The 26,592-nt window shown below is 43.2% G+C and overlaps 1 long non-coding RNA gene across 1 annotated transcript; it reads left to right on the forward strand.

The window, feature by feature from the left end:
• Nucleotides 1-16,533: 16,533 nt before the first annotated feature.
• On the forward strand, nucleotides 16,534-25,998 carry LOC116973298. Its single transcript, XR_004412038.1, has 3 exons — nucleotides 16,534-16,544; nucleotides 24,031-24,036; nucleotides 25,775-25,998. It is a non-coding gene; the product is annotated as an uncharacterized LOC116973298 (long non-coding RNA).
• The last annotated feature ends 594 nt before the right edge of the window (nucleotides 25,999-26,592 follow it).

Consider the following 26,592-nt stretch of genomic DNA (forward strand, 5'->3'; position numbering starts at 1 on the left):
ACATTGGTCGACGTGGGTCTGTTAGGCCTAAGAGAATGTTTATGTGAAGTATAACTCTATGACTTTATGAGAGTCAGATATAGCTCTTTGGGTTAATGGAATCAAGGGATATGGGGAGAAAGCAGAAACAGGGTACTGATTCGGGAAGATCAGCCATGATCATATTGAATGGCGGTGCTGGCTCGAAGCACCTACTTACTGTTTCTATGACACTTTGTTGATGTTAGTTAATTGTATATTTTTCAATGAACCAGGTGAGTTTGAAGGAAGTATATGAAACAGAGCCTAGATGAATTTAAAGGGAAGGTGGTGCAGGAAATGTAACCCAAGCGAGTTTAAAGAGAGAACATAAAACAGAGCCCAGTGTGTTTAAGGAGAGTGTGGGAATTGGGTGCGTGTAAAGGTAGTACAGGACCGAGACCCTCACGAATTTAAGAGAAGCATGGGAAATAAGACCATGGTGAGTTTAAAAGGAGTCTAGAAATAGGACCCAATATATTAGATGCTTCATCATTGGAATTTCAATAGACAATAGGTGCAGGAGTAGGACATTCGGCCCTTCGAGCCAGCACCACCATTCACTGTGATCTTGGCTGATCATCCACAATCAGTACCCCGTTCCTGCCTTCTCCACATATCCCTTGACTCCGCTATCTTTAAGAGCTCTATCTAACTCTCTCTTGAAAGCATCCAGATTGGCCTTCTGAGGCAGAGAATTCCACAGATTCACAACTCTCTGTGTGAAAAAGTTTTTCCTCATCCCCGTTCTAAATGGCAACCCCTTATTCTTAAACTGTAGCCCCTGGTTCTGGACTCCCCCAACATTGGGAACATGTGTCCTGCCTCTAGCATGTCCAATCCCTTAATAATCTTATATGTTTCAATAAGATACCCTCTCATCCTTCTAAATTCCCGGGACTTAACCTCATGAACCTCCACCGCACTCCCTCAATAGCACGAATGTCCTTCCTCAAATTTGGAGACCAAAACTGCACACAATACTCCAGGTGTGGTTTCACTGGGGCCCTGTGCACCTGTAGAAGGACCTCTTTGCTCCTATACTCAACTCTTGTTAGGATGGCCAACAAGCCATTCGCTTTCTTCACTGCCTGCTGTACCTGCATGCTTACTTTTAATCCATTCATCTAAATCATTAATGTATATTGTAAATAGCTGCGGTCCCAGCACCGAGCCTTGCGGTACCCCACTAGCCACTGCCTGCCATTCTGAAAGGGACCCGTTAATCCCTACTCTTTGTTTCCTATCTGCCAACCAATTTTCTATCCATGTCAGTACACTACCCCCAATATCATGTGCTCTAATTTTGCCCACTAATCTCCCATGTGGGACCTTATCAAAGGCTTTCTGAAAAAAAACATCCAGTGGCTCTACCTTGTCCATTTTCCTAGTTACATCCTCAAAAAATTCCAGAACATTAGTCAAGCATGATATTCCCATCGTAAATCCATGCTGACTCGGACCGACCCTGTTATTGCTATCCAAATGTGCCGCTATTTCATCTTTTATAATTGACTACAGCACCTTCCCTGCCACCAATGTCAGGCTAACTGGTCTATAATTCCCTGTTTTCTCTCTCCCGCCTTTCTGAAAAAGTGGCATAACATTAGCTACCCTCCAATCCACAGGAACTGATCCTGAATCTATAGAACATTGGAAAATGATCACCAATGCATCCACAATTTCTAGATTCACTTCTTTAAGTACCCTGGGATGCAGACCATCAGGCCCTGGGGATTTATCAGCCTTCAGTCCCATTAGTCTACCCAACACCATTTCCTGCCTAATGTGAATTTCCTTCAGTTCCTCCGTCACCCTAGGTCCTCTGGCCAATTTCCAAATAAAAAAAAACACAAAAAAAGCAGATTATTGGAATTTTAGCAGCTTATCAAGTCCATTCCGGAACCGACCTTAATGTGGGTGAATTTCTCCTTAAATACTGCCGTTGTGGCAATCGTCCTAGTATTTAAGACTAATACTTCTTGATTAAGGTGGAAATGCAGCAAATCAGGAATTTTCATACACTTATTCAGGACCAAGACACCTATTTTAACAGTAAAACTAATGGTTTTCACTCAGGCACTGCAGTGTTTGTAGGCTCCTTAGTGCTGCTACTTGTAAAAACAAATAACATAGATATGGTTTACCACCTTTATTGATGGTGGTAATGGTTTTCATGTTATGATTTATCTCCAGATTGGGCTGGGGTTGTTGTATTGCTGGATTCTATGACCATTGTACTAGGTTCATACATGAGAAAAAAGCAAAAGTTAGATAGAGCACTTAGGGATAGCGGAGTTAAGCGATATGGAGAAAAGGCAGGAACAGGGTACTGATTGTGGATGATCAGCCATGATCACATTGAATGACGATGCTGGCTCGCAGGGCCTGCACCTATTGTCTATTGTCAATGGACATCAAATTTAGCCTTTTTTTTAGTAAAGCCTTCCCATTAGTAAGAAAATTCAAATTCCCCTGGTAGTTGTTTTTATATATAAATAAGATCATCATGTTTGCATAGTCATTCATGAATTCAGCATCAAGCCTGAGGCAAATATGTCGATTCATATGTCGATAATTTTGCTTAATTCTCCAAGGAGCATGCAAGTATTGTTTCAACACCTTGCTGTTGGTTACAAACCATCTCCAAAATGTAATTTTAATATTAGGAATGGATATTTGAAAGACATAGGTCGGTGGGGGCACTGCAAGCCGGCATCCCTGCCAGCAGCGCGTTAGTTTTTTCAACTTTTTAAATTTTTTTAGTGTGTTTAAATGTATGTTTTTAATGTTTCTTTGTGTGTCTTGTGTGGGGGGTGGTGTGGGGGGGTAAGGGAGAAACCGTTTCTGTCGCCTCCTCCACGGAGAGGCGACTTTTTCCATGTTGCCTCCCCCGTGGCCTAACATCGAGGATCGGGCGGCCTTTCCCGGAGAAGCGCCCGGGGCTTCAGCAGCGGGCGCAGTGCGAACTCTCGTCGCAGAGCGAGCCCTCGCCGGGGCTCGCCGGAGGGGAGCGCTCCGTTCGCTGGCCCGCGGCAGCCTGAAGCCAGGGTCAGCAGAGCTCCAGCCAGCGCGGGTCCTGGGCCTGGGATCCCTCGTTGGGGACCCGGGAGGAGAAGAGCTCCGACCGCCGGCCCGCGGCCTACTTCTACCGCGGGCTCGGCGTGGACTTGCCATCAGGAGAGGAGCTCTGACCGCCGGCCCTGCGGTGCTTCCGGCTTTAAATCTTCGACTGCCAGCCTGCGGCCTACACCAACCTGAAGCCGCGGCCTCCGGTGGGGAGGCACCGTTTCAGGACTTACCTGGACTTTTACCTGTCTACTCATCTGGACGCCCGCAGCCGTGGCTGCGGATAGCTGAGGTCCCGACCACGGGGGAAACTGGAGGAGGACTGGCCAAATTTTGTGCCTTCCACCACAGTGATGAATGCTGTGGTGGATGTTTATGTTAAATTCTTATTGTGTTTTTGTGTGTTCTTTTTCATTGTACCGATGCTGACAAATTCATTTCACTTACACTTTATGTGCAAGTGACGAATAAAACTGATTGATTGATTGATTGATTGATTGAAATGGATGAAATTTCAGAAATTTGTGAGAGGTTCTCTTAACCATTTTTCGAAGTGTATATTCTTTCAGTGATCATACTTGTTGTATGTTGTGATACCATTGATAAATGTTTTCTTCACAGTAAATCAGCCCAAAATGTTGTCTATCCATTTCCCTCCACACATGCTGTCTGACCCGTTGAGTTTAGTTTAGAGATACTGTGTGGAAACAGGCCCTTTGGCCCATCAATTCCACAGACCAGCGATCCCTGCACATTAACATTACTCTACACACACTAAGGCCAATTTTACATTTATACCAAGTTAATTAACCTACAAACCTGTACATCTTTGGAGTGTGGGAGGAGACCGAAGATCTCGGCAAAAATCCACACAGGTCACAGGAAGAAAATATAAACTCCGTGTAAACACACACCCGAGTCAGGATCGAACCCGGGTCTCTGGCGTTGTAACACAGTAGCTCTGCCGTGCCCCCATCTTCTAGCATTTTCTAAATAAGGACTGTTGGGACTGCAATCGGGGTTTAAGACTTTACAGTTAAAAAGTCTGAAAATTATCCTTTGTCTTATAATTGTTCAAATATAGGACATACTAATAACAGGTAGACAATTAGATCATAGGTCAGCAGGCACAATCCAAAAACCTAGAAATATATGTGTATCATGATTTTTCATTTTCCTTTTATTCACAGCAGCAAGACTGAATTGAACTGAGATTATTACATAAGTAAGCATCAAAATACTCTCAGAGAAAATTCAATAAGCATTACTGGTGCCCCAGAAACTCAGTTCTGAAACATGCAAACAAAATAAACCTCTAAACATACATCTATGGGAGATTACATATTACAATGGATAACAATATTAAGGTGAAAACTTGGGAGACATTCAAATTGTTCATTATTCAGTACTATGTTGATCGAATATGCAACACACTTAATCTACTTTGACAAAGTACAAATAATACTCTTCACCTTCCTACTAGTCATGTTTACAATACAAATGTCACTTAGAAAAGTAATGTGGTTACATAGTCTACGAGAATCAGGAAAATAAAACTGCAGGCAAAACAAAGAAATATAGTTTTAACTGAGGAAGTAACAAGGCTATAAGGCACATCAAGTCTGATCAGAGTAAACAACATTAATCAGTAATTAGTGGTGGGCTAAGTAAAGCTTTGAGGAGATAGAAGTTATAATTTTCCTGATCCGTTAGTAGAGGCAGAGCTTTATTATAAATTAGACATATGAGTGCACAGAACTCCTCTAGAAACCCCATGACAGATGGTAAAACCCTGCTCCCAGCTCTTGCTTCTGTCAAAAGTATTGATGTTTTCCAATGTTTCAATATCTCTGACATTTAGGCACAATTAAAAACTACCGGAAAAAATATTAAACTGTTATTACAAATAGATATAAAATAAAAATTATTAAGTCAACAAAAAATATTTGTAAACAATTAAAAATAATTCAAAGCAAGTTATAAATAAATGTAATGTAACTTCTATGAAGAATAAGCTTGCTTACTCTTCCCTGCAACCCTACTAACCCACTCAATGGAATATTGAGCCAGATTAATGTTTATGAGCCAGTAATTTCATGGTCGCCATTATTGGTGCCAGTCTTCCATTCCAGATGTAATACTTTGGATCAATAAATTGTACATGTCACAGAATACCAATCTAGTAACAATGCCAACATGTTCTATATACTGTGTAGGAAGGAACTGTAGATGCTGGTTTACACCGAAGATAGCTGCAAAATACTAGAATAACTTAGCGGGTCAGGCAGTATCTCTGGAGAAAAGGAATGGGTGACGTTTTGGGTCAAAACCCTTCTTTAGACAGAGTCAGGGGAGAGAAAAACTAGAGGTGTGAAAAGGTACAGAGCAAATAAGAACCGGCACCAATGTACAAGGAAAGGTGGGGTCCACAACAGTCCATTGTTGACTGTGGAAGATGTGATACTGAAGGGGTATATGGATGCAAATAGTAGAACTGGCACGCCAACTGATGTGCAGGAAGGGTGGAGAGAGAGAGGGAATGCAGGGTTTACTTCAAATTAGAGAAATCAAAATCATACCGCTAGGTTGTAAGCTGCCCAAGTAAAATATCGCTGGGTTGCAAGCTGCCCAATCTTACACTAAATTAAACACACGTGTAAATGAAAATTGGGAATTAACCTAAGGATGCATTAAAAGCTGTCAAATACTTTTGAGGTTCCAGCAATGTTCTTGTCTTGTTCCAGCCTTATTTTCACTGGATCTTCCATCCCAGTTGAATTTAATTCATCTCCCCATTCAAAGTATTTTTTTAAAATGGTAAATAATCAATAAAATATACAATGGTATTTTAACCAATGTTTACTTCCCTGAGGGAACCATAAGCTCGTCACCTTAAATACTTAATTGCCAAAGTTGCACTTCAGCTTCTTGTTTTTTTCTCTACTTTGTGGTTACTTTCCATTTTCTCATATCACCGTCCTGTTCCCCCACTAGAGACTGCGTCAATAATGACTGAGTTTCCTGGGGTTTATGTTGTTTGACTGTCATTCACAGTTCTTTGCCAAACAAGCAAGGGACAAGCCGAAGGTGTTGTATTTCCTCAGGCTCTTACCTTCCCCTTAGGACTAAGATAAATTGAAGCCATGCAAGCATTCTGTAGATCAAAAATAGGTTGTAATAGATTTTAAATAAGTGCGGATTAAACATCTGATCATATTAAAATTCATTTGAGGGAGTAAATAAGCAGAAAGTGAACTTCTACAAGTTACAGTATACTCTTGATAGTAGTCATTAATGGATATCGGTGTTAGAGGATATGCCTGATCCCTACTTACTGTGTAGTGCTTACAATCAGAGCACAGGACTGCATGAAGCTCCAATCAACAATAAACTTTAATACAAACCCAGTTGAATCTTGAATATTGAAACTGGATGATGATTTCTATCCGTCACATTATCCACCCATATGGCATTTCCGAGTACAATCGATAATATGGGTAGTGTTTGTTCTACTACCTATTAAGGACATTAAAACTATGCTGTAGGTAATCTTAAGACTATTGGTAAGAGTCGCATAATGATGAAAATCTTCACTCATAAGGTTCACAGGACAGCATGGTTAGATTTCCCTGTGAAATACTATGCTGAAACTGACAGGTGCAACCTCTACAACCAACTCTTAAAGGAACACACAACAAAGGAACATACTGTACGAGCAAAGTTGTTGCAGCCACAGGGGAGTTTGTTAATGAATGAATGAATGAATGAATGGTCTAGTGATGGGAGTGGGATATAGAAAGTGCTCCCAAGGGATCAGTGAGGCCTGGATATGCTGGTAACGAAGTTTGTCTGCAGGAGATGTTCTTTGTGCAAGGAAGCCACAGAGATTCTCCAGGGGCTATAGCCAGATGCTCCTGACAGGAAAATTAAAAAAAACAGATGCTGCAAATCTAAAAATGAAAATAGAATATGTTGGAAATATTCAGTTGGTAGTAGCTTCTGTGGAGAAAGAAAGAGTTGATGTTTCAGATCGATAGTTTTCATTCAAATTGAGGAAAAATAGTAATCAAACATCTTTACAGAGGAAAAGGTTTGTAGAGAACAACAAGGTTTGTGAATTAGAAAATAGAGAATCGACTGGAAGGTGAACAAAAACTGCACTCAACAATTTCAGATCTGTCTTTCCAGTTTCCATCCACTTGCACTGTTAATTCTGCTTTTCTCTCCATGGATACTGGCTGACTTGATAAGTATTTCCAGCTTTCTCTGTTGTTATTTTAGTGTTTCAGCATCAGCAATTTTTTTTTCTCACATTTCTAGCATTATTTTATATTTCTCTTTGTTTTTCTTCCTGTTTTCATCTATCTCCTTCCATTGACATTTCCTCCAGATTTTATCAGATTGAGTTAACAAATTAGTTTAGTTTAATTTAGTTTATTATTGTCAAATGTACGGAGGTTCAGAGAAAAGCTTTTTTGTTATGCGCTATCCAGTCAAGCAAAAGACTATACATGATTAGAATCAAGTCATCCACAATGTATGGATAAAGGGTACATTTAGTGCAATACAAAGTCTGATAGAAACATAGAAATTAGTTGCAGGAGTAGGACATTCAGCCCTTCAAGCCTGCACCGCCATTCAATATGATCATGGCTGATCATCCAACTCAGTATCCCGTACCTGCCTTCTCTCCATACCCCCTAATCCCTTTAGCCACAAGGGCCACATCTAACTCCCTCTTAAATATAGCCAATGAACTGGCCTCAACTACCTTCTGTGGCAGAGAATCCCAGAGATTCACCACTCTCTGTGTGAAAAATGTTTTTCTCATCTCGGTCCTATATGATTTCCCTCTTATGTTTAAACTGTGACCCCTTAGAATCATAGAATCATAGAAAGTAGGTGCGAGAGTAGACCAGGTCCGTCGAGCCCGCACCGCCATTCACTCATGGCTGAACACTAAACAGACACACTTACCCACAAACAGTAGACACAAGACACAGAACACAAGACACTACCCTCCCCTTTATACCGCTATCACCCCTCTCCACCCCAAGAACCGCGTGATCTCCTGGGGGAGGCAAAAAACCGGATAAAAACCCAGGTCCAATTCGGGAAAAAAATCCGGGAAATTCCTCTCCGACCCCAATCCAGGCGATCGACACTTGTCCAGGAGATCACTCAGGTCTACTATACTAACCATACCTAGGTCCATATCCCTGCCCTCTCCCCGTAGCCCCTTATCCCCTTGGCAGCTAAAAAACCATCTATTTTTGACTTAAATATATTTAACGTTTCTGCTTCCACTGCTCCCTGGGGCAGTGAATTCCACAAACTAACCACCCTCTGGGTGAAGAAGTTCTTCCTCATCTCAGTTTTAAAAGAGCCCCCCCTCACTCTGCAACTATGTCCCCTAGTTCTAGCCTCCCCGATCATTGGGAACATCCTCGGTGCATCCACCCGATCAAGGCCCCTCACGATCTTATACGTTTCAATGAGATCGCCTCTCATTCTTCTAAACTCCAAAGAGTAGAGTCCCAGCTTACTTAACCTTTCCTCATATGTCAATCCCCTCATTGCAGGAATTAATCTTGTTCTGGACTGCCCCAACATCGGGAACAATCTTCCTGCATCTAGCCTGTCCAACCCCTTAAGAATTTTGTAAGTTTCTATAAGATCCCCCCTCAATCTTCTAAATTCTAACGAGTACAAGCCGAGTCTATCCAGTCTTTCTTCATATGAAAGTCCTGACATCCCCGGAATCAGTCTGGTGAACCTTCTCTGTACTCCCTCTATGGCAAGAATGTCTTTCCTCAGATTAGGAGACCAAAACTGTACGCAATACTCCAGGTGTGGTCTCACCAAGACCCTGTACAACTGCAGTAGAACCTCCCTGCTCCTATACTCAAATCCTTTTGCTATGAATGCTAACATACCATTCACTTTCTTCACTGCTTAGTGAAGAATGCCTACTTTCAATGACTGGTGTACCATAACACCCAGGTCTCGTTGCATCTCCCCTTTTCCTAATTGGCCACCATTCAGATAATAGTCTACTTTCCTGTTTTTGCCACCAAAGTGGATAACCTCACATTTATCCACATTATACTGCATCTGCCATGCATTTGCCCACTCACCCAGCCTATCCAAGTCACCTTGCAGCTTCCTAGCATCCTCCTCACAGCTAACACTGCCCCCCAGCTTCGTGTCATCCGCAAACTTGGAGATGTTGCATTCAATTCCCTTGTCCAAATCATTAATATATATTGTAAATAGCTGGGGTCCCAGCACTGAGGACATTATACTGGTAGCCTTGGCGAGACAGGGTGAAGTAGTCAATGGAAGGGAGATTGGTTTGCGTGATGGTCTGGCCTGCATTCACAACTCTCTGCAATGTGCTTCCACCACCATCCCTGGCAGCGCTGGTACCACTCTTTGTGAAAAGCACTTGTCCTGCACAATTCGTTTGAACTTTCTCCTTCTGACCTTAAAGCCATACCTTCTAGTATTTGATATTTCCACTGTGGCAAAAAAGTTCTATCTATAGTTCTCAGAATTTTATAAACTTCTATCAGATCTCCACTCAGCCTCTAATGCCTCAGAGAAAACAATTCAAGTTTGTTGAATCTCTCCTTTTGGCTAAAGCCCTTTAATCTAGGCAGCATCGCGGTAAATTTCTTCTGCACTAGAAACATAGAAATACTCTCCAAACCTTTCACATCCTTCCTGTAATGGGGTGACCAGAACTGCACACATTACGCCAATTGCAGCAAATCTAGTTGTTTTAAAACTGCAACATGGTGTCCTGACTCTTATACTCAATGGCCGACTGATAAAAGCAATTATACCACACTCCTTCTTTACCACTCTATCCACTTGCATTGCCACTTTCAGGGAACTCTGTACATCAATGCTATCAATGGTCTTCTGACTAACTGTATAATTTCCACATACATTTAGCCTCCCAAAGTGCAACATCTCACATTTGCCCAAATTAAATTCCATCGGCCATTTCTCCACCTAAATGTGTAACTGATCTATATTCTGTTGTATCCTTTGTGATAAATGCTTGTTTGGCTTGTTTTGTAATAAATAAGAACTGTTTTCAGACCAGTTAGATTGAAAATCATATTGTAAATACATTTTGCCTGTCGTTCCACTATTGATATAATTTAGGGGAGTTCCGTACAAGAAAAATGATGCCCAGGTAAACATTGTTAAAATAGAAAACAGGATACTACGACATCAAAAGATATTAAGACAGCGAGAAACATGCACAGAATTGTTTTATTCTTTTATGCTAATTTTCAAATGCATTACATCTTTTTGGAGTCTGTGAAATAATTTCTAGGCCGTATACCTACAAATTGGATTTCAGTCTTATTCAGTACTGGACTAAGTGGTCCCTGTCATTCGGGAGGTCTGGGCCCCCAACGCAACCCGTTCCCCAACGCAATATTCCACCACTCACCCGTTCCCCCAACGCAATTACTATCTAAATGGCATCAAATTGGGAAAAGGGGAAGTACAACGGGACCTGGGGGTCCTTGTTCATCAGTCTATGAAAGTAAGCATGCAGTGAATAAAGCGAATGGCATGTTGGCCTTTATAACAAGAGGAATCGAATATAGGAGCAAAGAGGTCCTTCTGCAGTTGTACAGAGCCCTAGTGAGACCACACCTGGAATATTGTGTGCAGTTTTGGTCCCCTAATTTGAGGAAGGACATTCTTGCTATTGAGGGAGTGCAGCGTAGGTTTACAAGGTTAATTCCTGGGATGGCGGGACTGTCATATGCTGAGAGAATGGAGCAGCTGGACTTGTACACTCTGGAGGGTAGAAGGATGAGAGGGTATCTCATTGAAACATATAAGATTGTTAAGGGTTTGGACACGCCAGAGGCACGAAACATGTTCCCGATGTTGGGGGAGTCCAGAACCAGGGGTCACAGTTTAAGAATAAGGAGTAAGCCATTTAGAACGGAGACGAGGAAACACTTTTTCTCACATAGAGTGGTGAGTCTGTGGAATTCTCTGCCTCAGAGGGCGGTGGAGGCAGGTTCTCTGGACGCTTTCAAGAGAGAGCTAGATAGGGCTCTTAAAAATAGCGGACTCAGGGGATATGGGGAGAAGGCAGGAACGGGGTACTGATTGGGGATGATCAGCCATGATCACATTGAATGGCGGTGCTGGCTCAAAGGGCCGAATGGCCTACTCCTGCACCTATTGTCTATTGCCCATTGCAACCCGTTCCCCCAAAGCAATATTCCACCAGTCACCCCTATCCCCCTCTCATCAAATCCACCCCTCCCTGTCCCCCTCTCCCTCTACTCCCCCCTCTATCCCACCTTGCCCATCACCCCGGACCCCTTCTACCCCCCTCCCTAACCCCCTGCACACACAACCCCTCTATCCCACTCCCTCCCTCTTTCCCCACTCCTTCCCTCATCCCTCTCCCCTCCCTCCCTCATCCCTCGCCCCTCCCTCCCTCATCCCTCTCCCCTCCCTCGCCCCTCCCTCCCTCATCCCTCCCTCCCCATCCCACACTCATCCCTCTACCCCTCCCTCCCACATCCCTCTCTCCCCCTCCCATCCCTCTCTTCTCTATCCCTCCCTCATCCCCCCCCCCCCCCCCCCCCCCCCCCCCACTGTACTGTGGGCCGGGCTGAGGCGCTCCTGCTCTCCGTGTAACGCTGCGGTGCGTTAGGGCTGCGCCCGGTGTCCGCTCCGGGAGCTGCTGAGGTGCTGTCCGTTCCATGTCCCTCACCCCCCCCCCCCCTATCTCCCTCTACCATCTCTCCCCTCCCCATTTCCCTCATCCTCCTCCCCTCACCCCCATCCAGCACCTACCCAGGTCGTAGAGCAGCACCAGGGCCTGGAACTCGGCCTGGTTCCCGTACTCGACCCGGCCCTGGCTGTATGCGGCCGAAGCACTCGTGGACCTCAGCCTTGATGGAGCCGGGCTCGGTGGGCCGGGGGCGGGGTGAGGGTGGCGGGCGGCTGAGCCAGAGTTGCCCGCAGATCAGGAAGCGGAGGCTGTGCTGCAGGATGGCGGTGGCCCAGTTAGGCCCAGTCCCCGGACACGGCCCGCGACACCACCCTCCCCACCAGGTACAGTGCGGACGCTGCTCCTTGGGTGGCGGCGCCACTCCTTCACCATGGCGACTTCCAGCTGATTGACAGTGGACCCGGTGACGCCCCTTCCTGATTGACAGGAGAGGAGACCAATCTGCGTGGCGGCGACTGGCAGCAATCTGCGCATGCGCGGTTTTTACGATTTTTAAACCTCGATAACTTTTACAATATACCATGGATCGGAACGAAACTTGTTGCACTCGCAGAACAGGAGAACGGTGAGTAGGTGAGCGAAAAATCGCAACGCTATCATGTACCGTTTTTGTGCAAATAGAAAAACCCCGCAAACTGGAAGAGCACAAGGTCAGAGTTTTAGTTATGTAGAGAAGATACTAAATGGTCATGTATAGTGATATGGCATTGGTTTTGGTTTATTATTGTCATGTAAACCAAGATACAAGTGACTTTGTTTGCATGTTATCCAGTCAAATCATCCTATACACATGTACCGCAGTCAGTACAAGAAAAAAAAAGAGTGCAGGAGATAGTGTTAAAACATCATAGTTACAGAGAAAGTGCAGATAAAAGAGTGGAAGGGCTGCAATGAGTTAGGTTGGGAGGTTAGGACCACACCCTTAATTTATGAGAGAGCTGTTCAGTGGTCTGATAAGAGCGAGGAAGAAGTTGTTCCTGAATCTGGTGGTATATGATTTCAAGGTTTTGTATCTTCTGCCTGACAGGAGAGGAAATTGCCAATGTGTAAATGATTATGTTGCCTACTTTCCCAAGGCAGTGTGAAGTATAGATGGAGTCGATAGGAGGGGTGGTTGTTTGTGTGATGGACAGTGCTACAAGCACACTTCTATGATTTCTTGTGGTCTTTGGCAGGACTGTCCCCAAACCAAGCTGGGATGCATCCCGATAGTAGGCTTTTTACAGTGCCTCTGTACAAGCTGGCAAGAGTCGTTGGAGACTGTTGAACCTCCTTAATCTTCTGGGGCACTGGTGTGCCTACATGACTGTAGCTTCATTGTGGTTGGTCCAGGACAAAGTGTTGGTGATATTTACGCCTAGGAACTAGAAGCTTTCAACCATCTTCACTCTGGCACAATTGATGCGATTGGGGCGTGTACAGCACTTCAGTTACTGAAGTAAATAACTTGCTCCTTCATCTTGCTGATATTGAGGGAGAGGTTATTGGCTTTACAGCATTTTATTAAGCTCTCTATCTCCCTCCTGCACTCCTTCTCGTCAGTGTTGGAGTTCCAGCCCACCACAGTGGTGTCATCTGCAAACTTGTAAATGGAGTTAGAACTGAATTTGGCCACACAATTGTCAGTGTATAGGCAGTACAGTGAGGGTCTAGAATGCATTTGGTGTTATTGTGGAGGATATTTTATGACCCTATGCTCAGTGATAGTGGATTCTAGGTCAGGATGTTGTGGATATAATTGCAGAGGGTGGTGCTAACTCCTAGCTCCAGGAGTTTGAAGCTGAGTTTGGCTGGGATTATGATATTGAAAGTGGAACTGTAGCCAATAAATAGGAGTAACCTTAGCTGTTCTTGTTATTCAGATATTGCAGTGATGAGTGTGGGGCCAGGGAGATGGCGTTTGTTGCCTATCTGTTGCAACAGTAGGTGACCTGTGGGGGATTGAGGCTGTTTGGGAGGCTGGAGTTTATGTGAATCATGCCCAGTCTCTCAAAGCACTTCATGATGGTGGATGCATAGTGCTCATGTCAAATCAGGTTAGAAAAATAGATCCATGCGACCTTTTTATAAGAGCCAGTTAGTCCCATTCCCTAGCTTTTTTTTTTCCAAAGACCATCATTTTCTCCTAAATTAGTTAAATCATTCCTTATTGAAGAAAACATTGTTGACTCCGATGGTCCACCACTCGTTGAGGAAGTCAATTGTTAAAACTACCATAAAGTAGCATAAGACTTCTACCGACATTTTCCTCATTGGTCCAGCTGCCTCCAAAAATACTGAGGATGACTTTGTGTGCACTTTGCTAAGAAGATACAACAAAGAGTTCAAATCTTTTGTTATTAAAGTCAAAATTAAGATCAGATCTTTGAAAAATGCCCAATGGAAAGATAAATCATTCATATCCGATTTTTGCAATTAATTTCTTAGAGCTAGTATAAAAGGACAAATAGTAAAGGAGAGAGGGTTTATTAAGAATTTTGCAAAGCTCTGTTCTTAATATTGGCATTAATATGATTAGACTTTAACTTTATTATCCACAACATTTGCTCCAGGTTTTCTGGGCAATTTGGGATCAGTGTACTGTGTTTTCTGGGAATATGGTTTATTCTTTGGGTTTAAAATCCGCAGTCACAATACCCTGCATGTCTGGCATTTTGTATACTTGGTGCTGATTCATTTTATTTTTCTTGGACGATTGTGGACTGCTTTGCTCTTGCCAAATTAATCACACAGAATAGAGAGGCGAGTAGGTAGCCCAGAGGGGGAAAATATACACTAGCTGGCGGACGATCAGAAACACCTCAGGGCCATGGAACCCTCTATCACCAAAGCCAAGGACTGGTGCGATGTTTGATCTCCTCGTCCAATTTCTCCATCAGTAAAACTCTTGTCCTTTCAATTAAAGTTGTAATTTTTATCTGCCTCATCCCTCAATAATACTTTCAATATATTTTTGTTTATGTTTACATATGTTTAGTTTAGTTTAGAAATACAGCGGGGAAACAGGCCCCTCGGCATATGTGTACTTGTGTGTTTTTCTCCTCGCCCTTATCGTACATTTTAAGTATTTCTATTTTATAATACCAAATATAATTCCCAATGGAACATATTCGGTATTCACTCCTGGATCCCGCCTAATTTGTCTGTCAAGTCTTTACTATTGATAAAATATAGATCATATTGAAGGGAGTCACCTAAGGTTAGGTTTATAATAAAATGAAAATGATTTTATCATCTACAGTTAAAAGTGGCTGATCAAAAGATTGGCACGGCTTGGAAATGCCGAGATGTTCATGTCTGGAACAGACTTTGTGACTGATCTGTACCTTTGACACAAGGACCACACACAAAAAAAGCATTGTAGGTTATTACATCTCATCAAGAGAAGCACAATAACACAAATCTGTGAAGAAGTTCTGCACATATCATAGCTGCATGACTTTTATCTGATTTATCTGATTAAAGAGATGTAACATTTTCTCCATCCACACTATAGAATCCAAGTTTTTATTTAAAGTGGATATGCTGACTGTCAAAGAGACCTAACATTTTTTAAATTACATTTCTGATTTTTTTTAAAATTGAGATTCAGCGTGGAAACACCGCCGAGTCCGCGCCGACCAGTGATCCCCGCACATTAACACAAGCCTACACACACTAGGCCCAATTTTACACTTATACCAAGTATACAAACCCAAGCCAATTAACCTACAAAACTGTACGTCTTTGGAGTGTGGGAGGAAACTCAAGATCTCGGAGAAAGCCCACGGGGAGAACGTACAAACTCCGTACAGACAGCACCCGTAGTCGGGATCGAACCAGGTCTCTGTAAGGCAACAACTCTACCGCTGCATCACCGTGCTTCCCCAATTTTTGGTGATACTATGCAATTCCTATGTTTTTTGATCATAACCACTGATTTCTCATGTGGGTTGGCATCAAATCACACATTGCACTAAATTTACGATGGTGTACAATGCAAGATGTCGCAACAGGTGTTGCTGATGTGTCCTTGCCCATTGTGAATAGAGTCTTGTGTAAACATGTGAAGAGCTACCTACTTCAAATACACAGTGCATTGCAAGGTGCTGGATTCTGGCAGCACGCCCATCAGCAAAATAAATTTGTTGAAGGATTTACAATTATAGAGTGGGTGGGGAAAGTTTGGGACAAATAGGCAGACTTATTTTTGTGGGGAATGCAAGCCTCCCAAAATGAATTTCACTAAAGTTTAAAGGCCTTCGCCTTTTGACTACCTGAGCAAAAACCCTGCCGGAAACAATCCACACTAGTTTGAGTTGCAAAATATACTAAATTGTCTATGAGCCCAGAGGGATAACAGATATATACACACTTGCATCACTTAAATTTTGATTACAAGACAGTTTATTTTTTTGACTTTGACCTCTCACTATCTGTTCCTTCTCCTTTGTTCATTGTTTCCTGACCCTCTGCTTCACTGTGCTGTTTAATTCTATTTATTTTTTTGCTTTGTCTGTCCGTCTGTCTACTTCAGGCTTGGACAGATTGCTGTACAAGTGTAACATGTGTAGAGTGGGGACACCCATTCTTAACCACTATGATTCACTTGCATTTGTCTGATTGAACTCTTTGTGTTTGTAAAATATCGATATATCAACAGTCTTATGAGATTGTTTGTTCAATTCATTTTGTTTTGTAAGTTTTCATTATCTCAATCCAATATAGTTTTGAAATTTCACTTACTTTGCCAACCTGTATATTTATATAAATAAGAATATTGCACTGCTAATTCATAGTGGTGATAAAAAGATAAGAGCACATATATCACCTGACAATAGTCACAACATCTGTTTACTCTTATGATAACGTATGCACATTTGAAAAATGATATCCTTCACAAAATATGGAACACCTCTAATCATTCAGAGACATTTAAGGGTTTCTAACCATTGACAATCCTCTTTAGACTATCTCAACAAGTGACAATTAAAGTAACTGCAGGAGTCCTTGTAATGTTTAGTTTTGAAAGAGCTTTGAATTTATTAGATATCTGGATCTAAAAGGTTAGGCTTTTACTAACTGTTATAACGCCACTTCTTCCAGAATAAATTGGTATACTATAAATACGCTCATTGCTAGCTTCTTGAAATTACTCAATACTTTAAATGAACTCCCGGATTTATGAATCTATCTTTATACTGAAAATAGATCTATTTTAATTACATGGAATTATAATAGTTGGTCCAGTGCACACACAACACTATGTGTCTGCAGATCGACGCCAAAACTAACACATGCCCTGACCTCAGCAGATGGTGGTACAGGAACACCAATGATCCAGAACTAATAGCATGTGCCATGTCACATTGTTTAAAGCAGAGCGCAGAGATCACGTAATTTCCTATTACAACAGCTGTATACTGTATCAGCAAATTCAGTAAATCGGGCACTCAGATTGTTTACCAGATTTGTAACCAGACAGGTACATTTTGAGAGGCCAGATTTTTACCTGTTTCTTATTTTAGATAGCAAAAATGTATCATAAAATCCAATTTGTATGCCAGTGAATCTATACAAGAAATGTTTCTGACACATCGTTTCTAGTTGGTACATTTGGTTTATTCAATAAAATTAGTTCAGTCACATTGGTTCAGTAACCCCAAACAGTTTTGAACATATTGCATATGAGTATGAATTCAATGCATATGAACATAGCACCCAGAATAATTTCTTCAAAAGAGCAATATCATAATGAATATAATGGAAGTGTAGATGTATTATGTTACCTGAAATCTCTTTACTTTGTATATTTTGATGCAAACAATTTTCATTTCCACTAGCGTTCTCACATCTGTTTTCAGCATCGATCTTCAAAGAATTGCTCCAGAAATCTAACGATCTCTGTACAGATTATGCATGGGCTATCTTATTGCTAAATTAATGTGGTTTCTGAAGTATGGGCAAAACATATAACAATTTCCAGCCCAGATTTCTCATACATTTCCAGACAGCATTTTATTTAATACCAGTACCAACAGCATTCATTGTTTGCGGTTTTCCTGTTTTGAAGCAAGTAAGATGAAAATACACAAATTCCTGCAGAAATGTAGTTTATGTACAAAAAGATTCAAACTAAAATGGTTATCAGGGTGAGGGGATTCTTACATATGAAACAGTTGGTGCACAATTAAGAAAAATAATTATGTATGGAATTCTCTTGAAAAGGTAAAAACATTTTTCTGTATTAATATAAATTTAATAAATTTAATGTTTTTCACTTTACTTTAGACATTAGACTTTAGAGATACAGTGTGGAAACAGGCCCTTTGGCCCACCAAGTCCACACCGACCAGCAATCACACCATACACCGTACACCAGCACTATCCTACACACAAGGGACAATTCAGTTTTTTTTTACTGAAGCCAGTTTACCAACAAACCTGCAAATCTTTGGAAGGTGGGAGGAAATCAGAGCACCCAGAGAAAAAAAATCACGCGGTCACAGGGAGAACTTACAAACTCCGGACAGACAGCATCCATCGTCATGATCGAACACGGGTCTCTGGCGCTGATAGGTAGCAACTCTACCGCTGTGGCACTGTGCCACCCTTGTTTTGGGATTTTTTATAATCTAAGATTGACTGAAAAATTATTAGTTCTGAAGACAATATTTTGGTCAATAGCGTTCAACAATTCTTTTTGCTCACGTTAGGTATCTTTTGATCTAAACCATTCTATAAATTATATGATTCCAGATGCTACATATATATTTGAAATTGTACCAATATGTCTGTGGATGATCTCCTGCAGAATTTAAAAGAAATCCGATTCTGAAATGTGATGTGGGTACTTTTTTGTACTTGAAGTGTATAAAATCATGACAAGAATAGATCGGGATGATGCAGAGTCTATTGCCCAGAGTATGTGAATCTAGGACCAGAGAGCATACGTTGAAGGTAAAGAGGAAAAGGTTTAATAGGAATTTGCGAGGTAACTTTTTCACACAAAGGGTGGTCGGTGTATGGAACAAGCTGCAGTAGGTGGTAGTTCAGGCAGGGACTATCCCAACATTTAAGAAACTGTGAGACAGATACATGGGTAGGACAGGTTTGGAGGGATATGGGCTAAATGCAGGCAGATGAGACTAATGTAGCTGGGACACTTTGGCCGGTGTGGGCAAGATTGGGATGAAGGAGCTTCCATGATCATCTCCCACACCAACCCTCAACTCAAACCCTATCCAGCAAATATTGCCTTCACAAACATCTCCTCCCAATCATGACCCTCACCAACTCATTTAGTTTAGAGATACAGAATGGATACAGGCACTTCGGCCCACCGAGTCCACACCGGCCAGTGATCCCCACACATTAACACAAGCCTACACACACAAGGGACAATTAACATTTATACCAACTATACAAACCCAAGCCAATTAACATACAAACCTGTACATCTTTGGAGTGTGGGAAGAAATCGAAGATCTCGGACAAACCCACGCGGTTACGGGGAGAACGTACAAACTCCTTACTGACAGCAGCCGTAGTCAATATCGAACCCGGGTCTCCAGCGCTGAAACTGCTGTAAGGCAGCAACTCTACCGCTGTGCCACCATGCCGCCCCCAACCTCTGGTGTTCCCAATGTGGCCTCCTGTACGTCACGAAGAACAAGGGGAGACTTGGCGACTGTTTCGCTTAACAGTTGCACTTGGTCTGCCAAGGCCTACTGAATCTCCCATTTGCTAACCATTTTAACTCCTCTTTCCATTGCCATTCTGACCTTTTTGCCACACGCAAACTGGAGGTACAGCAACAGCTTATAACCCAATGGTATGAACAGTGAATTCTACAATTTTAGATACCTACAAAACCCTCCCCCTCTCCCATACACCCTCCCTTCTTTCCCCCCCACACTTCCTTTCCCTGTGCCTCATCTGGACTTGCACTTATTTCTCCCCTCCCCCTCCTTTTGCACCTACATTCGACCCTCTAACTCAGTTCATGAATAATATCTGACCTGAATTCTCTGATGCATCTGTACATTAAGCTTGTTGGTCTCAAACAATGGTATACTATGTAGCATTATTATTATTATTGTTTTTCATTAGAAACATAGAAAATAGGTGCAGGAGGAGGCCATTCAGCCCTTCGAGCCAGCACCGCCATTCATTGTGATCATGGCTGATCGTCCCCTATCAATAACCCGTGCCTGCCTTCTCCCCATATCCCTTGACTCCACTAGCCTCTAGAGCTCTATCTAACTCTCTCTAAATCCATCCAGTGACTTGGCCTCCACTGCCCTCTGTGGCAGGGAATTCCATAAATTCACAACTCTCTGGGTGAAAACGTTTTTTCTCACCTCAGTCTTAAATGACCTCCCCTTTAATTCTAAGACTGTGGCCCCTGGTTCTGGACTCGCCCAACATTGGGAACATTTTTCCTGCATCTAGCTTGTCCAGTCCTTTTATAATTGTATATGTTTCTATAAGATCCTCCCTCATCCTTCTAAACTCCAGTGAATACAAGCCTAGTCTTTTCAATCTTTCCTCATATGACAGTCTCGCCATCCCAGGGATCAATCTCGTGAACCTATTCTGCACTGCTTCAATCACAAGGATGTCCTTCCTCAAATTAGGAGACCAAAACTGTACACAATACTCCAGATGTGGTCTCACCAGAGCCCCATACAACTGCAGAAGAACCTCTTTAATCCTATACTGAAATCCTCTTGTTATGAAGGCCAACATTTCATTAGCTTTCTTCACTGCCTGCAGTACCTGTAAGCCAACTTTCAGTGACCGGTGTGCAAGGACGCCCAGGTCTCGCTGCACCTCCCCCTTGCCTAACCTAACCCCATTGAGATAATAATCTGCCCCCTTGTTTTTGCCACCAAAGTGGATAACCTCACATTTATCTATATTATACTGCATCTGCCACGCATGCCCACTCACTCAACCTGTCTAGGTCACCCTGCAACCTCCCAACATCCTCCTCACAGCTCACACTGCCACCCAGCTTTGTATCATCCGCAAACTTGCTAATGTTGCTCCTAATTCCCTCTTCCAAATCATTAATATATATGGTAAACAGTTGCGGCCACAACACCGAGCCTCGCGGCACTCCACTCGCCACTGCCTGCCGTTCTGAAAAGGACCCGTTCACTCCTACTCTTTGCTGACCAACCAATTGTCTGCCAACCAATTTTCTATCCATTCTATCCATCTTACCCTACCCCCAAGGCCATGTGCTCTAATTTTAGTCACCAGTCTCCCGTGCGGGACCTTATCAAAGCCTTTCTGAAAGTCTAGATACACTACATCCACTGACTCCCCTTCATCCATTTTAATTGTCACATCCTCAAAAAATTCCAGATTAGTCAAGCATGATTTCATACTTTCATAAATCCATGCTGACTTGGACTAATCCTTTTACTGCTATCCAAATGCCCCATTATTACCTCTTTAATAATTGACTCCAGCATCTTTCCCACCACCGAAGTCAGGCTAACTGGTCTGTAATTCCCCGTTTTCTCTCTCGCTCCTTTCTTGAAAAGTGGGATAACGTTAGCTATCCTCCAATCCACAGGAACTGGTCCTGAATTTATTGATCCTCATTCTATGATCGTCAAAGTTCCCATGCTCATTATTTGTTATGCTCCAGCAATTTCTTGGTTTTACTTATCCATTGAATCCTACAATTTATTAATTTCAGAGTTATGACCACTGCCTTTCATTTCTTAATCACTACCCAATTCTCAAAATCCCACTTACATTATCTGCCATAATCTAGTTCTCATTCACTTACTGCTCCTCCAAAAACAATGTTTCTCATTCCTTCCACAACCAATCATTAGTTTTTCATTTGCCTTCGCTGCTTCTCTTTCTGATATTTTTACACTGTTCGGCATTTCTCATTCTCTCTTATCAATTCCTCTTTAATTCTCTAATTTCATTTTCCCATCTTTCTAATTCCATCTGATCTCTCCCACAATTCAACTGGTCAGGCCGCATTTGGAGTACTGCAGGGCTGCCAACTCTCACGCTTTGAGCGTGACAGTCACACATTTCAGCCAATTCTCACGCTGATGACTGAATTCTCACGCTGTCTTCAGTCCCTGCACAGCAAAGATCCTATAGCGGAGCTATAGAATCTTTGCTGCACAGTTTGTCTCTTTGCACCACATGACAACGATCTGCACGGATTGGGGAAGCGCGTCGGTCCCGGGCAGCTTTTGTGCGCCGTCTGCGAGCGCTGCGCTGCCGGCTGCCGCGGCAACCTCGCTCCCTCCCTCCCTCCTGCCCTTCAACTCACACGGCAGCACCAGCGCCGCCAATCCACGCTACACCGTGCCCGCCAGACATTGGGCGGCCGGGGAAAGAGAGGGAGGAGAGAGGGAGGGGAGAAAGAGAGAGATAGAGGGAAAGGAAAAAAAGGAGGGATGGAGGCAAAGAGAGACAGGGGGAGGGAATGTAGAAAGGGGACGAAGGAAGGGAAGGAGAAAGAGGAAAGAGAGGGACGGAGAGGAAAGAGAGGGAGGGAGAGGAAAGAGAAGGAGGGGGAGGAAAGAGGGAGGGGGAGGAAAGAGGGAGGGGGAGGAAAGAGGGAGGGGGAGGAAAGAGAGGGAGGGAGAAGAAAGAGGGAGGGGGAGGATGGAGGGGGAAGGAAACGTGTGCATGTGTCTGTCTCCCTGTGTGTGTCTCCCTGTGTGTGTGTGTCTCCCCGTGTGTGTGTGTCTCTCTGTGTCTCCCTGTGTGTGTGTGTGTGTGTGTCTCCCTGTGTGTGTGTGTGTGTGTGTGTGTGTATCCCTGTGTGTGTGTGTCTGTCTCTCTCCCTGTGTATTTGTGTGTGTGTCTGTCTCCCTGTGTGTGTGTGTGTCTTCCTTTGTGTATGTCTTCCTGTTCTTCTGTTGTCACATCCTGGCCTTAGACAGGGCTGTCTACTCTCACGCTTTGAGTGTGAGAGTCGCGCATTTCAGCCAATTCTCACGCTGATGACAGAATTCTCACGCTGCCTTCAGTCCCTGCACAGTTTGTCTTTTTGCGCCACATCACAACGATCTGTGCAGTCTGGGGAAGCGCGTCAGTTGGCGGCTTTGAGTGACGTCACGTGGACTAATTCGGCCAGCCATGCACATGTTGTATAACTCTGACTCTATGAAGATCTGAATGGACTTAGAATTACCATTTAAGCAAAATTGCCCCCACTTTCCCCATTTTGATTCTTGAGATTAATATCCCTTTGCTCTGTTAACAGCGTTAAAGGACTTATGAGGTAGAGTCAGGAAAGAGAACATGTTATTTCTTTTTAGTTTGCTTTAATTTGTTTGTTGAGTGCCATCATTTCTGAAATGATCTTAAAGTAACTTAACTGTTATAAAGCAGTAATAAGTGATTTTTGTCCAAACAATTGGAACTTGCATAAATGTTTGCGTTATTAGCAGGACTGCCAACTCTCACTCATTGAGCGAGACGCACGCATTTCACAAAATTCTCATGCTCTCACGCTGATCACAAAATTTCTCACGCTCAAATATCTGCGGGTACTGAAAGTTCAAAATAAAGCAAAAAGTGTTTTAGAGGTGAGTAAAACCCATGAGGGGAATATCAGGTGAATGCATAGTCTTTTTCCCAGGATATGTGATTCAAGCACTAGAGGGGATTGGTTTAAAGCATAGCTGTCAAACTATTGGCCTGCGGGATGATTTTGGGGGGAAAAAAAGTAGTTTAGTTTCTCCCATGCAGATGGTGTGATAGGTGAGACACGACGGCGGTGGTCTCAGCACCAAACCCCCTCCCCCTGTGAGGCACGGCACACACCTCCCACCCTCACCTCCGGCGGCTCTATGTCCATCGGCCGCTCTGTCAACACCCCATGGAGTTTTAACCCCAGCCCGGAGCCAGGAGCGGACCAGGTGAGTGGGGGCGTTGATGCCGCCTCCGGAGCCTACTATGGGAGGGGAACACCCCCTCCCACATCCTCCCCCTCTCGGTCGCTACGCTCCCTCGCAATTTCTCACTCTCAACTCTCACCCAATGTTGGCAGCCCTGGAATATTGTGATCAAATGTGGGCCCCATACAGTGCCCTCCATAATGTTTGGGACAAAGACACATCATTTATTTATTTGCCTCTGTACTCCACGATTTGAGATTTGTAATAGAAGAAAAATCACATGAGGGTAAAGTGCACATTGTCAGATTTTAATAAAGGCCATTATTATACATTTCGGTTTCACCATGTAGAAATTACAGCAGTGTTTATACATAGTCCCCCCATTTCAGGGCACCATAATGTTTGGAACACAGCAATGTCATGTAAATGAAAGTAGTCTTGTTTAGTATTTAGTTGCATATCTTTTGCATGCAATGACAGCTTGGAAGTTGCTATTCATGGGCATCACCAGCTGCTGGGTGTCTTCTCTGGTAAAGCGCTGCCAGGCCTGTATTGCAGCCAACTTTAGCTTATGCTTGTTTTGGGGGGTAGTCCCCTTCAGTTTTCTCTTCAGCATATAAAAGGCATGCTCAATTGGTTTCAGATTGGGTGATTGACTTGGCCACTCATGAATTGACCATTTTTTAGCTTTGAAAAACTCCTTTGTTGCTTTAGCAGTATTTTTGGGATCGTTCTCTTGCTGTAGAATGAACTGCCGGCCAATGAGTTTTGAGGCATTTGTTTGAACTAGAGCAGATTGGATGTGTCTATAAACTTCAAAATTCATTATGCTACTACCATCAGCAGTTGTATCATCAATGAAGATAAGTGAGCCAGTACCTTCAGCAGCCATACATGCCAGGCCATAACACTCCAACAGATGAAGTGGTATGCTTTGGATCTTGGGCAGTTCCTTCCCTCTTCCATACTTCCATAGTTCCTTCCCTCTTCCATACTTCAAATGACAAATAAAAGGTATTGTATTGTATTGTATTATATTTGCTGTTGCCATCACTGTGATATAGGTTAATCTTCGTCTCATCTGCGCAGAGAAGGTTCACCAGAATGATTCCTGGGATGGCAGGACTTTCATATGAAGAAAGACTGGATAGACTCGGCTTGTACTCGCTGGAATTTAGAAGATTGAGGGGGGATCTTATAAAAACTTACAAAATTCTTAAGGGTTCAAGAAGGAACTGCAGATGCTGGAAGATCGAAGGTACACAAAAATGCTGGAGAAACTCAGCGGGTGCAGCAGCATCTATGGAGCGAAGGAAATAGGCGACGTTTCGGGCCGAAACCCTTCTTCAGAGGGGTTGGACAGGCTTAATGCAGGAAGATTGTTCCCGATGTTGGGGAAGTCCAGAACAAGGGATCACAGTTTAAGGATAAGGGGGAAGTCTTTTAGGACCGAGAGGAGAATTTTTTTTTCCACACAGAGAGTGGTGAGTCTGTGGAATTCTCTGCCACAGAAAGTAGTTGAGGCCAGTTCATTGACTATATTTAAGAGGGAGTTAGATGTGGCCCTTGTGGCTAAAGGGATCAGGGGGTATGGAGAGAAGGCAGGTACAGGATACTGAGTTGGATGATCAGATTGAACAGGCTCGAAGGGCCAAATGGCCTACTCCTGCACCTATTTTCTATGTTTCTATAAGACATTTTCCATAACTGTGGTTGCTCTTTTAAGTACTTCTTGGCAACCTGTAACCCGGCCATCCTATTTTTGCGGCTAACGAGCGGTTTGCATCTTGCAGTGTAGCCTCTGTATTTGTGTTCATGAAGTCTTCTGCGGACAGTGGTCATTGACAAATCCGCACCTGACTCCTGAAGACATTCTGATCTGTCGGATAGGTGCTTGGAGATTTTTCTTTATTATAGCGAGAATTCTTCTGTCATCAGCTGTGGAGGTCTTCCGTGGCCTGCCAGTCCCTTTGCGATTAGTAAGCTCACCAGTGCTCTCTTTCTTCATAATGATGTTCAAAACGATAAGCCTAAGGTTTGGCTGATGTCTCTAACAGTTTTATTCTTGTTTCTCAGTCTCATAATGACTTCTTTAACTTTCATAGGCACAACTCTGGTGCTCATGTTGATAAACAGCAATAAAAGTTTCCAAAGGTGATGGAAAGACTGGAGGAAAGGTTAGATGCTGAGGGCTCTCTTATACCTGCATTAAGGAGGCAATTAAACACACCTGAGCAATTACAAATGCCTGTGAAGCCATGTGTCCCAAACATTATGGTGCCCAGAAATGGTATGTATACACACAATGGTATGTATACACACAAAATGTATAAAAATGGCCTTTGATAAAATCTGACAATGTCCCAAACATTATGGAGGGCACAGCATCTGAGGAAGGATGTGCTGGCTCTGGAGAAGGTCCAGAGGAGGTTTACAAGAATGATTCCAGGAATGAGTGGGTTAGCATATGAGCATTTGACAGCACTGGGGCTGCAGAAACATAGAAATAGGTGCAGGAGTATGCCATTCGGCCCTTCGAGCCTGCACCGCCATTCATTATGATCATGGCTGATCATCCAACTCAGTATCCCGTACCTGCCTTCTCTCCAAACCCCCTGATCCCCTTAGCCACATCTAACTCCCTCTTAAATATAGCCAATGAACTGGCCTCAACTACCTTCTGTGGCAGAGAATTCCAGAGATTCACTGAAGTTTAGAAGGTTGAGGAGGGGGACCTCTTCTTCTTCTTTTGTGTGGCGTGCACAGCCTAAAGTTGTTGGACAACTTGTTCTATTTGATCTTCCATTTGTGCACGTCGAGTTGATTGCGTTAGTCGAAACATGGCGG

The sequence above is a fragment of the Amblyraja radiata genome, chromosome 1, assembly GCF_010909765.2.
Source record: "Amblyraja radiata isolate CabotCenter1 chromosome 1, sAmbRad1.1.pri, whole genome shotgun sequence".
NCBI lineage: Eukaryota > Metazoa > Chordata > Chondrichthyes > Rajiformes > Rajidae > Amblyraja > Amblyraja radiata.